Source organism: Narcine bancroftii, chromosome 14, assembly GCF_036971445.1.
Source record: "Narcine bancroftii isolate sNarBan1 chromosome 14, sNarBan1.hap1, whole genome shotgun sequence".
Taxonomy (NCBI): domain Eukaryota; kingdom Metazoa; phylum Chordata; class Chondrichthyes; order Torpediniformes; family Narcinidae; genus Narcine; species Narcine bancroftii.
Genome location: NC_091482.1, coordinates 26058407 through 26073527, shown reverse-complemented (window position 1 = coordinate 26073527; position 15121 = coordinate 26058407).

The following is a 15121-nucleotide window of genomic DNA, read 5'->3' as shown; positions in this document are numbered from 1 at the left end:
CTCTGAAAGGAAGTAGACATAGCCAAGGACATCGCAGGCAAAACCTTCCCCTCTATTGAGTACATCTACAGGGAACACTGTCGTCAGAGAGCAGCAGCAATAATCAGAGACCCTCACCACCCAGCACATGCTCTGTTCTCGCTGCTGCCATCAGGAAAGAGGTACAGGTGCCACAAGACTCACACCTGCAGGTTCAGGAACAGCTCCTACCCCTCCAACATCAGACACATCAACGACAAACTCAACCAGGGACTCATTAAGGACTCTTTCTTGTGCACTTTATTGATTTTCTTTTGTTCTCTCTGTTATGCACAGTTTGTTTACATTTGTTATCTGTTTATAGTTCTCTGTTTGTTTACACTGTGTACAGTTTTTTTTGCACTACCAATTAGTAGTAATTTTGCCACGTCTGCAGGAAAAAGGAATCTCAGGGTTGTATGTGATGTCAGGTATGTGCTCTGACGAGAAATTGAAATCTGAAAAGCAGGAGGAAATTGCCAGTTACCTCCTTTCCACAGCACTGCAGACTATCTTTTGGACATCAGATGAGCAAAATAATTGGACTGAAAGTGGACAAATCCCCTGGTCCTGATGGGCTGCATCCCAGGGTACTGAGGGAAATGGTGGGAGTTATAGTCGATGCTTTTGTAGTCATTTACAAAAATTCTCTGGATTCTGGACAGGTCCCGGCAGATTGGAATACAGCAAATGTCATGTCATTTTTTAAAAAGGGATGTAGGCAGAAGACAGGTAACTCTTGGCCAGTTAGCTTAATGTCTGTAGTCGGGAAAATGCTTGAAGCTGTCAGTAAGGATGAAATAGTGAGACATTTAGAACAAACGGGTTCCATCAGGCAGACGCAGCATGGATTCAGAAAGTTTGTTTGACAAACTTACTGGAGTTCTTTGAGGATATAATTGGTGCGGTAGATAGAGGGGAACAGGTTGATGTCATATATTTGGATTTCCAGAAGGTGTTTGATAAGGTGCCGCACAAAAGACTTATCAATAAGATACAGATGAATGGAGTTGGGGGAAGTATATTGGCTTGGATTGAGGGTTAGGGTTAACTGACAGAAGGCAGAGGGTCAGGATAAATGGGTGTTTTTCTGATTGGCAAGTGGGGTACCACAGGGGTTGGTGCTGGGCCTGCAGCTGTTCACCATTTACAATGATGATTTGGAAGAGGGGACAGAGTGTAGTGGAGCCAAGTTTGCGAGTGATACTAAATTGAGTGGAAAAGCAAATTGTACAGAGGATGTTGAGAGGCTGCAGAAGGATATAGTTAAGTTAGGTGAGTGAGCAAAGGTCTGGCAGGTGGAGTACATCGTTAGTGAATGCAGGGTCATCCACTTTGGTAGGAAAAATAGAAGAGCAGAATATTATTAAAATGGTAAAAAAACTGCAGCATGCTGTTGTGCAGAAGGACTTGGGAGAGCTTGTGCATGAATTGCAAAAAGTTGGGTTGCAGGTACAACAGGTTATTAAGAAGGCAAATGGAATGTTGGCCTTCATCACTAGAGCAATTGAATTCGAGGCCAGGGAGGTCATGCTGCAACTGTGCAAGATACTGGTGAGGCCGCACCTGGAGTACTGTGTGCAGTTCTGGTCTCCACACTTGAGGAAGGATAGGCTGGCATTGGAGGCAGCCCAGAAGAGGTTCACCAGGTTGATCCCGGAGATTAGGGGTTTGACCTACGAGGAGAGATTGCCTGGGATTATACTCACTTGAATTCAGAAGAATAAGAGGAGATCTTATAGAAACATAAAATTATGAAAGGGATAGATAAGTTAGAGGCAGGAAAATTGTTTTCACTGGTACTAGAGGACACAGCCTCAAGATTCAGGGGAGTACTACGCTGAACTATATGTCTTTAAATATTAATGGAATACATAACCAAATTAAAAGGAATAAACTACCAAATTTAAATGAATAAATGTATTCCATTAGAAAAAATAACATATTGGTTAAGAAATAATATTGAAATATTCGAACAAGTATAGGAGCCTTACATTAAATACAATAGCGAAAACCTACCGGGGACAAACATTACCTAAGTTGATGGAAGGAGAAGGAAAGAAAAGAATGGACTCAGTAGAATTTCTGGTGTAATTTTGTTGAATGACAACATTGTCTGACTGGATTAATGCAACCTAGATTGTATACCTAAAATGGATGAGAGGGGGGGTGGGGGGGTGGTTTGGGAGGAAAGGGGGGGGGAGAAAAAGTCACTGTATATGTGTGAAAAAGAAATTGTGTATATCATGGCTAATGTGATTTATGGTGTGAAAAATAAAAAAAATTTAATAAAAAAAAAAAAAAAAAAGATTCAGGGGAGTAGATTTAAGACGGAGATGAGAAAAAACTTTTTCCCAGAGAGTGGTGAATCTGTGGAATTCTCTACTCAGGGAAACGGTTGAAGCTACTTCATTAAATATATTTAAGGTTAAGTTAGATAGATTTTTACATAAAAAAGGAATTAAGAGATATGGGGGAAAAGGCAGGTAGGTGGAGTTGAGTCGATGATCAGATCAGCCATGATCTTATTGAATGGCGGAGCAGACTCAACGGGCCGGACGGCCGACTCCTTCTCTTATTTCTTACATTCTTACATTTTTAACTCCTCATTCTCCTCTTCCTCAGCACTCATTCTCTGTTATGTGCCCCTTTGATCCTGTTTTGCCACACATAACAGGGACAATAGCTAATTAACCTCCCCACCTGTCCTTGGAACCTGTTCTTCAGAGGATTACTACCTTTCAGTGACACTGTCAGTGTTGGCTGCACACTACAATCCTAAATTAGCAGGCAGCATGAAATATGCATTTTTCTGAATTACAAGCCACACTCAGCCCCTCTATATAACCTTCATTTTATTTGAACTGTTTACTAACAAAAAAATCATGTAGTGGACATGGTAGATATGGATAGGGAAGATGGAGAATGACATGTTCCACATGCTGACAAATAGAATGCTCAGTTATGCATTTTGATCAGTTTCGACAATGTGAGCCAAGAAAGGCCTTGTAATGAAAGCCCTTGTGATGACCTTGTAATGAAATAGTTAGATAAGCTAAACTTGAGGTATCTCCCTCAATAATTTTCCCATTCCAAATAACCTACGGGTTTTGGCCAGGCCACGTCAGACACAATGCCAGAACTTACTGTCACTGAAATCTGCTCTCCTCCTACATCAACAAATTCTTACTGAGCCAGAGTGATTGTCCCAGCAGAGAACACTGAGTGAGTGAGACCACACAGCAAGCTATGAACTTCCCCATAAGAAGCCCAGTTGATAGGCCCTTTAGCAGAGTGAAAAAATGCGACCACAAAGACAGAGGTTCTCTGCCCTTACATTACAGAATTTACTCCGTGAGCGGCTCCAAGGTGCCGACTAAAATCCCTTTTCAACCTAGTGTCAGCGGTGGAGCAGAGTGCTCCGCCACGCATCATAAATGTACAGCCGCTGCAAGCACCTGGCTAGGGGCGGGTTGATGACATTGCGATAACGGGGTCAGCCCACGACCCAGTGAATCTGCGCTAAGCAGTTCGTGTCAGGCAGAGCCCTGGGTAATTCCTGCAGACATTTGTCTAATGAGCCTCCCCTGAGGCTGTTGCTCTCATGGCTGTCTGTGCTCGTTCTTGCCCCCACTCCATGCTGACTTCGTGCCGTGGTCCTGGTTTCTAACGATCCCCCTCTCGCACCAGTCAGCGCAAGAGAGAACTCTGCACTTGGGGGTCGGAAGAGGAAATGGAGGAGCAACCTGTCAACTTCACATGCTAGAGAGGTGGTGATGAGAGGGTGCACTGGACCAAGGGTAGAGCTGGTACACATCCCCAGGGACCGCAGGCACTCTGCTCTCCTGCTCCAGCTGGTGATGGTTGAACTATGAACCCCCCCCTCCCTCCAACCAACCCACCCAAATCATGTGGTCAGGATTCATCACTCTGTCGGCTGGGGTGCGGTAGGAGGGAGGAGAGGTGCGTAATCGGCTCATGGATAAATCTACTCCCCCCCCCATCCAACCAATCAGCCTAAATCTTGTTGGGGGGGTCCTCCGTCCTTTCCCCACCAGTCACCCTGTCCCCACGAGAGAGCTCTGCAGTCAGGGGTCAGTGAAAGGGTGCACTAGTTTGCAAGTTCTCCTCTCCTGCAGTCCTGGTCTCTAAGAATGATCAATGGCCGACTTCATTAACCATAATCCCATAAGCAGCTGGGATCGCTCTTCATTTCCCAGACCGGTTCCAGCTGTGTAGGTGATTATGGGTAACGAAGACAGCCATTGTTCACCATGTATTTATGTCGTCATGTTGACGGTCGGCGCCACAGCAACAGTGGCTCCGGAGGAAGCACCAAGGCGCCGCAAATTTCAGATTTTTTTACATGGATGGAGCCGGCCTCAAAGCAGAGGCCCTCCAATACAACACCTTATGACAATCCCATCCACAGTACTTCAGAGGATTTTGATTGTGATGTTTGAGGCTGGTAGTTCATTTGGTGGGTCATTATGTTTGAAAATAAATTCATGAATATTTTTGAAAAATAAAGCCATTGATCTTTTTTCATCATCCCCTCCTTATTATCTAGAGGAAGCAATGGAAATGATAGATGCTGTGTCAAATCGGAACTGGATGCCCAATTACACGACCATTGGTTACGCATTGAGAGCAAAAAATCAAGAATCAAGAAAAGGGCAAAAATGTTTAAAATTTTTAAAACATATGAATAATTTTTTGTGTTTTCAGAAACTTTTCTGATCTGGTATGCTAGTGCCATTTAAAAATGATTAATGCTGTGCAAACCCCACCCAGCAACAATAAATGGTAATACGCTCCACTGGATTCAAGAATGTTACCCTGCAGGTAAAACCAGAGCTGCTTTTAAAATTGAACAAATACAATAAAGGACTGAGACTTTTAAAATTACCCGCCCTCTTATCAGGCACCAACAAATCAGCTTGCATTAAAAACAAAAAAAAATGTCTTTGAAAATAATAACTTTAAAAACTGTAAAAGAATCAGATTTTTTTTCAAAGATATACATAAAAAGATTTTAAATATCATGATTATATTAAACTTTTTCTTATAAACAACAAGCAAAAACAAAACAGTCCCTCCCTCCCTCCCCCCTTCCATACATAGGGATCCGCACACCATCAGAGCTTGCATATCTTTTAAATATACAGAATATAACTGGGAAAACCATACTTAAATATTTGGGCCCCTATGTGGTCCAGGTATGGCTTCCAGATCTTCACAAAAATGTCATGTTTATTCTTTATGTAATTTTTTCTATAGTTATACAGCTGTTCATTTCCGCAGTCCATCGTGCTATAAGTAGAGGGGAATTGGACTTCCAAGTGATCAGAATACATTTTCTTGCTACCCTCCGAGGTATTTTTAAAAATGAGATTTGATATTTATTCAATTTGTTGCTTTTTTCCATGAAATCAATATAGCTTTAGGTCACCCGTGATGGCCACTCCTGTTATCCTAGTTAATTTTTCTGTAATATCTTGCCTAAATGGCCTCACCTTCACGCATGACCATGTGGCATGTAAAAATGTCCCTGTTTCAGCCCCACATCTGAAACACATCTCTGATATTTCTACTTTTGCTCTATGTCATTTCTGTGGGGTAAGATATAATTGGTGTAGAAATTTATATTGAAGCAATCCATTATCTTGCATTTATACTTGTCCTTACACCAATCTCACCAGCTTCTTTCTGAAATCACCACACCCAAGTCCGACTCCCCGTATTTCCCTTGACTTCTGCAACCTGGTTTTGCCCTTTTGCTCTGGAGAGCATACTACATTTTTGTTATAAATTTGGATGTATTTCCCCTTCCAAACTGTTCATTCAATTTCACTAATTTCAGGTGGGATCAACTTTGGTCCCTATCTTTCTCTCAAGAACGATCTAAGCTGGAGAAAACAGAAGAAGGTCCCATTGGCCACTCTGTATTTGTGTTTTATTTGTTCAAAGAACATAAATGTTCCTTCCATGTATCAGTTTTCAATATATCTTATGCCTTTGTCATGCCACAAATTTAATATTCTGTTGCCTAAGTTCATAGGCAATAACACATTTTTACACAGTGATGCTTTTACTGATATCCCTACTTTTTTATCCTATACATTCATTAATTTCTTGCCACGTTCTGATCATATGTATTAGTATGGGGTTGCCTGTCTTTTTTCTAGTGATTTGAAACTCCATTTAGAGGTACCACACTTCCCTACTCTGGAGCCACAGATGTCGAAGATGTCAATCAGAAACAAAATCATCTGCAATGGATATAAAAAGCAAACCATGACAAGTCAACAATAAGCTTAGGGCCACTGGCAAACATGACGCAGTGCAACTCAGAGATTTCAACACTTGGAACAAAAAGGCCACTGTTCTGGAGGAAGTAAATCCAAGATCCTACACTGTCAGAACAGAGGATGGTCAAATACTGAGGTTAAATCAAAATGCAAGAGACACTGCAGGAATGAACAAATGCAGAAGATCCAGCCTACCCAGCGACAGAGGAAACACCACCAGTGCTGGACAGTGGTGGACCAGCAGAGCCAACATATCTGCCTGTGTTAAGAAGATCCACACATTTTATCAAAATACCTGATTGAACTGAATCTATCAGGAAGGCAAAGCATGTGTATGCACAGAGAAGCTACAGCATGGGAGAGGCCACAGTACATTTAAGGGGGGCTGAAATTCTGAAGGGGGGCCCACAACGCCTATAGGGGGCATGGAAACTGAATGAATTAAAAAATATTGTCATTAGAGACATGTATAGTGCCGGAGGATTGGCGTGTTGCGTATGTGGTTCCTTTGTTTAAAAAGGGTTCGAGGAGCAAGCCTAGCAATTATCGGCCTGTAAGTTTGACATCTGTGGTAGGTAAACTGATGGAAAACATTCTTAGAGGTAGTATATATAAGTATATGGAGGGACAGGGTCTGATCAGGGACACTCAACATGGATTTGTGTGTGGAAGGTTGTATTTGACCAATCTTGTTGAATTTTTTGAAGAGGTGACAAGGAATGTTGATGAAGGTAGAGCAGTAGATGTTGTCTATATGGACTTCGATAAGGTTCCACATGGGAGGTTAGTTAGGAAGGCTAAGTCCCTGGGTATTAATTTGGAGATAGTCAAATGGATTCAACAGTGGTTGAAAGGAAGGTGCCAGAGAGTAGTAGTAGATAAACGTTTGTCAGGATGGAGGCCGGTGACAAGCAGTGTACCTCAGGGTTTGGTATTGGGACCGTTGCTGTTTGTCATATACATTAATGATCTGGAGGATGGGCTGGTAAATTGGATGATACTAAAATAGGGGAAATTGTGGATGATGAAGAGGGTTTTCAAAGATTGCAGAGGGATTTAAACTGCTTAGAGGAGTGGGCAGAAAGATGTCAGATGGAGTTTAATGCTGATAAGTGTGAGGTGCTTCATTTTGGAAAGAATAATCAAAGCAAGACATATGTGGTAAATGGGAGGGCATTGAAGAATGCAGTGGAGCAGAAAGATCTAGGAATAACGTTGCATTGTTCCCTGAGGGTAGGAGCTCATGTGGATAGGGTGGTGAAGAAGGCTTTTAGTTGTTTGCCTATATAAATCAGTGCATAGAATATAATGATGAAACTGGACAAGGCATTGGTGAGGCCAAATTTAGAGTACTGTGTGCAGTTCTGGTCACTGATTTATAGGAAGGATATTAACAAGATACAGAGAGTGCAGAGAAGATTTACAAAAATGTTGCCTGGGTTTCAGCATCTGGAATACAAGGAAAGATTGAGCAAATTAGGTCTTTATTCCTTGGAATGTAGAAGGCTGAGAGGGGATTTAATAGAGGTGTTTAAGGTAATGAGAGGGATAGATAGAGTTGATGTGCAAAGGCTTTTCCCATTGAGAGTAGGAGAGATGGATACAAGAGGTCATGGGTTGAGAGTTGACGGGCAAAGGTTTAGGATTAACATGAGGGGGAACTTCTTTATTCAAAGAGTGGTTACTGTGTGGAATGGGCTTTCTGGAAAAGGTGGTGGAGGTAGGGTCAATTTTGTCATTTAAGAAAGAGTTGAATAAGTATATGGATGGGAGGGGGATGGAGGTATATGGGCAGAGTGCTGGTAAGCGGGATTAGAGGAGGGTACTTGGATCAGTGCAGACTAGAAGGGCCAAATTGGTCTGTTTCCATGCTGTAATTGTTATATGGTTATATGGAAGTCAAGGGCTTTGTTGCTAGACTTTGCAGTATAGTTGCTAAGCAGCAGAAGATTTTTTTTTCAAGGTTGGAGGCATTTGCAAACAACCTAGAATGACCTAGATAAATGCAGGAAATTAACAATGTTTTCAGACTGTTCCTTGCTTCGACTTGATTGTTTGACTGACATGGAACCAGCTTTGTCTGTGAGTTGCCTTCCACATATACTTCCTTTTTTGTCCTATCGCCTTCGAGTGTGCAGGCCGAAAAACTTTGCTCCATGTTTCTTCCTCTGCATTTTCGTGACAGGTGGTGAAAGTATGTCCCCTTCTAGCTTTTATTGAAGAAGTTATGTACTATACACCAACATTCAGACATGTTTCCTACGTAGGTTCACCATCCATCAATGCAAACTGGGATTGATCAAGGCACCTATTACACAAACTACCTTCTCAGTTTTCCTTGTGACAAAGTTCAGATTTATTGTCAGAGAACATGCATGACATCACATACAACCCTGAGATTTTTTGCCTTATTATTCACTATTGCACCTGACCACCAATAATTCCCCAATGGAGCAAAGTTATTCTATAAGACAAACAGAAAAGCATTCTCCATTCCAGAACCAAGATCAACCTAACCTTATGTGATGCACTGCTCCAGCAGGAAGCAGACACAAAACTCGAGAAAGACTGTACAACAGGCTTTATTCAGTTAAAAGTCTCTGCTACAGTGGTAGCTGTACTGGTAACTCCCGAGTGACGGGCTCATGAGGGGCTGGCTCAGGACTATATCCCGGGCTGTTGATTTGACAGGCGGCCGGGTGGAGTTTGATCTATTCAGGTCTGTCCTTCAGTGATATTCCTGTAGATACAGGGATCGCCCCTTGCAATAGGCTGCTAAGGTGGTAAAGTCTTCTTTCAGCACAGTATGAATCCCCAGGAGGACCCAGGGTAACTCGTCTGCCCGGTTCAGCCCCTTGAGGCAAGCATCAAGGTCGCCTTTAGGTGCCTGTGGAAATGTTCCACCAACCCGTTGCCCTGAGGGTTTTTATATTCTCCGGGACTCCGAACTTTGACACCTAGGTGTTAATGCCCTAGTGCAGGACTCGGTGGTTGTATTGGCCAGTGGGATCACCTCTGGTCACCTCCTGCAGCAGTCAATCACGGTGAGGAAATAACTCGCCCTGCGGGAGACCGGTAGCGATCCTACAATGTCAATATGGAAGTGGCTGAACCGACGTCGAGCTAGCTCGAAAGTCTGGGGGTGCCTTGACGTGCGTCTGCACTTTGGGCATCTGGCAGAGCGTGCAGGTTACTGACTGACCTTTTTTCAAAGGCCATGCCAGATGAACCTACTGCCCACCATTTTACAGAGAGTGCCAGATTCGAAGCTGGGTTGCTGGCACTATAATAGCGTCATGCTAACCACTACACTAACAGTGCCACTACCCAGTACTGTAAAACATTGTGTTTTATTGGCAGCCAATCCCTCGAAATCTTGAATCTAAAGTTAGCCCCTTTGCTTTTGTTGCTGGTCAGCTTTGTGGGGAACATTTGATTGTGCACCTGAGATCCTTTCTTTTCTGGTTTCCTGTGCTTCATTGTTTTGTTCCCCTGGTCCCCCATAGCAACAACTTGCCAGCTCATTTACACTGCCCCATGAACAGCATGAATGCCTTTTGTGTGTGTTAGCACAGGATCATTTCTCAAATTTGGTTTATAATTCCCTTTCAACATCATTAAAATGCTTGTAATCTGTGCCACACCATAAAACCTGGTTCTTGTATTCTGTCTTGTTACACAGTTGCTTCAATTTTTCAGTAACATAAATTTGGAAAACACCTTGCAGCTCCTCCCCCACCACAACAATTAAAGCTTACTGGAACAACTAGTTTTTCAACTTTGAGAGGAATCAAATTTCTAGCACGAGTTTCTACTTCTGAGCTGAAGTACCTTTCTTTTGGGAGACAAGCTTTCCACTGACTTATATTACAAGCCCACTAACTCCCACAACTACCTTGACTACACAAGGGATTCTATCCCCTCAATTTCTCCGTCTCCGCCGCATCTGTTCCCAAGATGAGGCCTTCCCGTCCACATCTTCTGAAATGTCTGCCTTCTTCTTCAGCTCTCCCCCAGTGTTTTAGGTGCGGTGAAGAGAGAGGTACTTTCTTGCTTTCAACTTGGTCATGCCCTGAGCTAAAACCTTTTTTGGGTGGATCTAGAAAACTTCTTAGAACAAGTTACAGGTACAGTGTTTCCATTAAACCCAGATTTATTGTTACTATATAGAAATTGTCAGTATATCAAACGAAATTTGTGAAAATAGCATTGGCAGTAGCAAGGAAATGTATTGGAAATTGGACTCATTTAGGGATGGGAAAATGGAATGCAGAAAATCAAAGCTGTATTCCTTTAGAGAAAATTACATATAATTTGAGGGATAAATACCCTATATTTTTGTGAATTTGGAGCCTCTAAATATAAATTTTAGGTATAAATGTTCTCCCAGGCCTCAAGACCCACATTAACCTTCTTCCTTAAAATGAAAATGATCAGATAAAATCTGTTGAGTTTCAATGTGTTGGGAGGGGCGATGCTCTGGGCAATCCATGATACTACACTCTTTCTTTCCCTTCTCCTTTCTTTTCAATAATATATATAATTCTTTACATGCATATATATTATTCTTTATGGAGGGGGAAGGGGAGGGGTTATAACCATCATGTTTCAAATGAAAACTTCAATTTTTACACTTATTGTACAACGATTTATTAATTACATGTATGGAAAAAACTTGTAAATAAAATATTTTTTAAAACTCAGCCCTCACCCACATCTCCTCCATTTCCTGCTCTTCTGTCCTGACACCACCCCCCCCAATCCTCAACTACCACCCCACCAGCCTCTGCATCCAACACATCATCCTCCAGAACTTCTGACATTTACAACAGGATCCCACCACCAGACACATCTTCCCCTCTCTACCTTCCATTGGGACTGTTCCCTCCATGACTCCCTTTTGCACTCATCTGTCCCCACCAATCTCCATCCCCTCTTCCCCCTCCCCCACCCCCCCCCCCCCCAAGCACCTTAGGTGGCCTCAGGAGGTGGCACACTTGAGCCCACACCTCCCCCCTCACCAGAGTCTGGGGCCCCAAACAGGCCTTTTAAGTGAACTATCATTTCACTTGAGTAACTGCTGGACTGATTTACTGAATCCGGAGCTCCCTTTGTTGCCTTCTCTTCATCGGGGAAACTGGGCACAGATTGGGAGATTGCTTCGCTGAGCACCTTCACTTTGTCCATACTAGTGACAGAGACTTCCCAGTAGTCAACCATTTAAGGTCTGTTTCACACTCCCATACTCACACGTCTGTCCATGGCCTTATGTACTATCCCACCGAGACCACTTGAAAATTGGTGGAACAACACCTGATTTTCCTTCTGGGCACTCTCCAGCCGGATGGCATTAACATCGACTTTCCCAGTTTCTGCTAACCTGCTCTCCTCTTCCCCCTCCCTCCTTTCCTTCCCCTTTCCAGTTCTCTTCTCTCCCATCACCCAGCCATCCCTCGTCCCCTTGATCACTGCTGTTCCCTCCCCTCCCTTCTCCATCTATCACCTCCTGCCTTTGCAAACACAGCCCCCCCCCTCACTCTTTTGTCCGGATGCCTGCCGACATTTTTCCATACCTTGATGAAGGGCTCTAGCCCAAAACGTTGATGTATTTTTACCTTTGCTATGTAAAGGAAACTGACCTGCTGAGGTTCTCCAGCATTGTGTGTTTTAACATTGGTTCTTTTATTGGCCTCCAACTCATCCAAAGTGATTTGTTTTTGCTCTACAGCCTATTCCACTCATCTCTTGGATCTTCAGTCACATGGAAGAGCCTACATTGCTGCTTCCTGATGCAGATTCTCAACCCAAATTTTTGAATTGCATCTTTTAAGTGCTGCTTGATCCACTTAATTCTTCCAGCTTTTTTTTTGTTTTGTTCCAGATTATAGCATCTGCATTCTCTTCTGTCTTCTGCAACATTCGCCTTCAATCAGCTGCAAATACCTATCTGTCCCATCTACCGTCCAGATTCAGCAAATGGTCCCGACTTTAAACATTTGACTGACCAATTCTGCTCACAAAACGCTGTGTGATGCACAGAGTTCAAGCAACTTCTCATTGTTTACAGATCACGTGGGAAATAGTTTGTCAATGGTCAATACAGATTTTACTCTACCCACATCGTCGTTATCCAATGCCTTTAACACTGACCCATCTCCTACTATTTCTCTCCTCCCTCATCCTTTAAACCTGTGCGAGCCACTGGCTGAAGTTTTTGCAGACATTTTCCACCTCTCAATACAACAGTCAGAGTTTCCCACCTGCTGCAAAAAAGACATCCATTATACCGGTGCCCAGGAAGTGCATTGTGACCTGACTCAACAACTCTCAGCTGGCACACTTACGAAGCAGATCATCTCCTGTCTTGGGAAGGACCTGGAACCACTTTAATTGGCCTATCGCCGCAACAAACCAACAGCAAACACTGGCCCACCACTCTGCTTTAAGTCACATGAACCACAAGTACCCAGTCATTAGGCTGGTTGGTCATTGATTACATACAGCTCAACATTGAACATCAGCAGCACCAAAACTAATGACCAAACTAGGAGATGTAGGATTTTGTTTATCCTTCTGCAACTGGATCCTTCCTCATTGGCCAGACCCCCATCCAGCGCTGATTGAAAATATCAGTTCATTTTCTCTTTCAACACAGGGACACTCCAATGTTGTGTGCTTTGTCCCCTTCTCTGTTCTCTGTACACTCAAAACTGTGTAGCCAAGCTTGGGTCCAATGCAATCCTGATGACGCTACTGCTGTTGGCCAACTAACTAGAAATAACGAGTCAGAATTAAGAATGGAGATGTAATCTGGTTGAGTGGTGCCAGAACCATGATTTTGCTCTCAGTGTGTCACCAAGACCAGGGAATTATTGTTGATTTGAGGAAGGGGAGGCCGAGGAACCACAGAACAATTAATGGGACTGGGGTGGAGAGGGTTAATATCTTCAAGTTCCTGGGAACCCATTTATTAGAAGACCTGAAGCCAGCACATCAAGGCAACCATTAAGAAGGCACACCGAATGCCTACTTTCTAAAAAGCCTGAGGAGATTTGGCATATCATTGAATATGCTATCAAACTTCAACAGGTGTTCTGTGGAAAGTATACTGGCTGGTTGCATCACAGACAGGTTTGGTAATTTGATTACCCAGGCATGCAGAAGGCTACAAAAAGTAGCAAACGTAGCTAAGTCCATCGCAGGCTGTGACATCTATGTGAGGCACTCGCTCAAGAAGGCATCTACTTTCATAGTCCAATGGCTTTCCAGAACCAGCGATCGGGACTGGGGTTCAAATCCCATGGTGTCTGTAAGGAGTTTGTACATTCTCTCCGTGGGTTTTCCCTGGCTGGTCTGGTTTTTTCCCATCGTTCAAAACGTACTGGGGGTGTAGGTTAATTGGGTGTAAATTGGGCCACATGGGCTCGTGGGCTAAAATGCCCTTTTACCGCGCTGTCCGTCTAAAGTTAAAAACTTAAAATAGGGGATCTCTATCACTCTAGCCATAACCTCTTCTCGCTGCTACCTTGGGAAGAAGGTGTAAAAGTCTAAAGAGAAACACCTCCATACACAAGAACAAGTTCTGTTCAATGGCTATCAAGTTTTTGAACTTCCTACTGCACTAATCATAAATAACGAGTCAGAATTAAGAATGGAGAAAAAGGCCCATCTGCACTATTGTTAACACTACTTTCCTTTGGAAAATTTGGAGCCCATATTTACAAAGTTTTGGTTTGCAGGTCTGATTGGCTCTCTGACGACCTCACCTCTTGGTAACCACCAATAGGCTTTATTATATAAAAGTTTTATTTTCTTGGCATTCTCCGGATTTTCTTTCTTTTCTTTTAGGGCTGGGGGAGGTGGGGATGGAAGATGGGTGGGGGGGGGGGGTAGGATAATATATCTATTTTTTGAAATAATTTAGAACTGAATAACTATTAATGATTTTAAAATTTATTAAGTATTCAAAGAAAAACATGACTTTTCCTTGCACTGAGAAAAACAACCAATATTTCAAATTAATGGCCTTGAATCAAAAACTATTTAAATGAGGGAAGAGAGAAAAGGACATTTCTGTTAATGGAAGGCGGATTTAATGACAAAGCATGATGGTGAAAGGAAAAGGAGGGAAAATTTGTAAAATAAAAATGCAACGAAACCAATAGATTCAAGAATCTTTTATTGTCACGTAATAAAACAGAAAATGTGGTATTGCATTAAATTTACTTTCGGCAGACAAAGATTCACCATCAGCAGAAATTGCCCAGCGTCCCTTATAGTCAGAGAAAGAGAAAGAAAAGTGAATCCCCCAGAATCACTGTGTATTCCCAGACACACGGACTTAAGAACCATCGATAACCCGAGCTCCAGATGCAAACCTGATGCGATCAGGAAGCCTTCAACGTTCTCAGCACCCCCTCACATCTCGGTTCAGATACCTGGTACCCCTTCAGCCAGTCTAGAGCAGTCTGCAGCCTGGTACAGGTCCCCTGACCTCAGTCGCCAGCAGCCCACAGCCTGTGTGGGTTCCCTCACCTCGAGTCATTAACAGTCTGTGTGTTCTTCAGCCTCAGAGTCCCTCCTCACTGGTCTGCTGCTATATTCACCATCCCGTGCCCCATCTCCTCTTCTCCTCCTCAACTGGGAGGTGGCCTCCCAGTTTTCTGGTGCCCTGTGCCAGTCCCCCGCTTCCCCAGAGTCTGCACCCTCTCGTGGCCTAGACAAGGTTCACTTCATATTCACAAGTAATGACTTTTTTTGTCCTGCTGCCACAGTGTTGTATTTATTCCTGG